Below are 3,004 nucleotides of genomic sequence, written 5' to 3' on the forward strand. Positions count from 1 at the left end.
AGAAGTACAATAATTTTGAAAAGTAAGTGCAATGTATACTTCTAAATCTATCTAAATTTATTAATATGTAATTTTTTTCAAAACTATCGATCTTTCTTTGAAACATTTTCAATTCACAATTCACTGTTGGAAGCGCTGTACTTTTTAGTATAAATACGTATACGAAAAATTAAAATAATAGTTGAATTAACACATCGTTAAATGTTACGAGGAACATAGTTTTTTGGATTACACAGCAAAATCTTGGAATTTCAGTCCGATATTACTCCATTGAGTCTTTGGACTCACAAATAAATACCTCGAAAAGCCGACAAACATCTGTCTAGAACTTTTCTAGTAACCAGAGGGTATCGTAAACGACCCGTGTTTAGACCTCTTTCGTGAAAGTGACCGACCGCCGGCGCCGCTCGATTTCGTCATAAATCTCAGCCGTACCCCCCACGATAATTGACAAGTCTGTCATACAGCCCTACCATTTAAAACCTTTATTCTCTTCGTTTTAAAAATAGTTTCGCATGGTTTTTCTCTCTTCTCGTTTTACAATGGTCCAGTGACTAATAAATGAGTGTTGTGTTATGAGTTTGTTCGAGCTCAAAAAAACGTGGTTCGAAATTGTTTAACGTTTAACGAATGGTAAGTTATTCTAGTTTTTATGTTGGTCTTAACGTGTTAGGGGCCAAGAATACAACATTGTCTGTCCATTATAACATAGAACTGATATGTTGAATTCAGATCTCTAATTATTTAAAAACCAAAAAAATAAAGCAGCAGTCAAAGTGGCATGTACGCGTAACCTAATATATATTTTTTTTACATTAAAAGATCGCCGTCTTCCTCGTCGCACTTACGACATTTGCATATGTTATCTTTGTTAAACTCACGGAAGGAATATAATGAACCGGTCACCCGTCCAAGTGCTGACCGCTGCCCGCGTGGCTTACCTTCGGTGATCGAACGACAACCTTTACCGTTTGACGAGTTTTTATTCTGCAATTGTTTACAATTAATCGACAAAAAAAATTGTTTTCTTAATTATCTAGTACTTAAAGCTATGAATCTACATTATACGGGTCTGTGCATGTTTCCGAATACCTGCACGAAAAACAAATCGGTTCGGTGGTTGCTATGGATTTCAAAAAAAAACAAAAAGTGTTGGGGGGCAACGGCACGCGGTGTTCCCAAGCGGTCACCCATCCAAGTACTGACCGCGCCCGACGTTGCTTAACTTCGGTGATCGGACGAGAACCGGTGCTTTTCAACGTGGTATGGCCGTTGCCGTGGTGTTTAGGTGTGATCGTTGGTGTAAAATATATTGCTTTTAACATTCCGATGCACGAATATGAACATCAAAACGCGATGCGTTTCGTTTCCGTATGCACTTACCCTCTGACGACCGACGTCGGACCGAACTAACGGGAAATCCCACAACAACCACCACGTCACGCTCTAACGACAAGAGAGACTACTAGACGGACTGGCGATCTCCCGCGTCGCACATTTTTCGACCGCCGGCGGCGGTGGAAAATCCAGAATTTCACCCCACCTACCGCGCTGCTTGCTCCGACGACAACGAGATTCCCACATTTGGATCGACCGAAATATGTAAGTAATATCAGGAAGTTCCGATTTTCGAGAGGAGACCTGTGTTTCTATTTACCTATCTATAATAATTATCGTTATAATCATCATATCATTATTATTATTATTAACATTATTATTTATTACCATTATTATTATTATTATTATTATTTATCGTCCCTCGGATTCGGCGATCTTCGAAAATCCAAGTTGGACCGTTAGACATTCGAACGCGGTGTGCGTGGCTGACGAGTTGTTATTTTTGGCGTTTTTTCTTCGATCTTCACCCCGACTTCGGACGACGCAGGTCGGACACGAAATTACGAAGAGAGAAAGACGGAAGAAAGGAAGAAAACCTGAAGATCCGTCGAAGAAAATATCGGAAAACTCGTAGGTGCGGCATCGGTCGGACGATGAAGACCGTCTCCTTTCGGATGATCCTCTCGACGGACTTTCGGCCGTCCCGAAGGGTCCGGACGGCAACGGGACCCGTCGTCGACTCGTCCCGTTTCAACTTCCGCCGAAAACGATCGACCTGAACGTCGGAGAGGCGGTTCGCGGCATCCTGTTGTCGGAATTGCCTCGGTTCGAACACCAGGTCCTTTCTGTGCTTCGACCGTTTCGGAAGCGTTTGGCGACGCGAAGATGTCGTAAAATCGAGAAGGTGGCGCGGTATTCCGGGAAGAGATGGACCAATATTTCGGCGAACGAAATATGGATTCCCGGAATCGACGCGTCTACCCCGCACCGCCGACGTAAACCGTCGGTCCCGAATCGAAACCGTGACGACCCGGATTTAGGGCTGGTGGTTGGAGGGGCGTGTACCTGATTCGAAACCCACCGACGTTCCGAGACGAACTTCGCTATCTCCAGGGAAACTTCGGAAACCGAGTTCGGCCAGCTTGATCACACGGTGGCGATGGTGATCGAGGAAAGAGGACGATGCCATCACGCGGGCAACGATTCCGAGGCCTGCAATTTCTTCGACGGCGGACGCGGTGCGCGTTCAGTCTTCCGTCCGCAGTGGCGACTATTTTATAAAGACTTAGAAAATTTTTTTGTTCAATTCTCGTTCACGAGGTGCTCGAAGTGTACGTGTGTGAGCAAGTGTTTTTTCAATAATTATTATTAACTTTTAACGTTTTAACGTGAAAGATGGCCGACGTCGAAAATCAAACAGCATCATCGGTCACCACCGGTTCCGCTGCCACCCCTCAATCCCACGCGAAGAAAGAGAAAAAAGCGAAAAATCCCAGGGCGAAACCGTCCCATCCTCCGACATCCGAGATGGTAAACAACGCCATCAAGGGACTCAAGGAACGCGGAGGATCGTCTCTTCAGGCCATCAAGAAGTTCGTCGCCGCAAATTACAAAGTCGACGCCGAAAAGGTCGCCCCTTTCATCAAGAAATATCTGAAAGGCGCCG

General features: G+C 44.7%; 1 non-coding gene across 1 annotated transcript; it reads right to left on the minus strand.

Annotated features, from left to right (window-relative positions):
* Positions 1–1,157: 1,157 nt before the first annotated feature.
* Positions 1,158–1,277, minus strand: LOC138141103 (5S ribosomal RNA). Its single transcript, XR_011162991.1, has one exon. It is a non-coding gene; the product is annotated as a 5S ribosomal RNA (ribosomal RNA).
* Between the last annotated feature and the right edge of the window lie 1,727 nt (positions 1,278–3,004).

Source organism: Tenebrio molitor, unplaced genomic scaffold, assembly GCF_963966145.1.
Source record: "Tenebrio molitor unplaced genomic scaffold, icTenMoli1.1 SCAFFOLD_910, whole genome shotgun sequence".
Taxonomy (NCBI): Eukaryota; Metazoa; Arthropoda; class Insecta; order Coleoptera; family Tenebrionidae; genus Tenebrio; species Tenebrio molitor.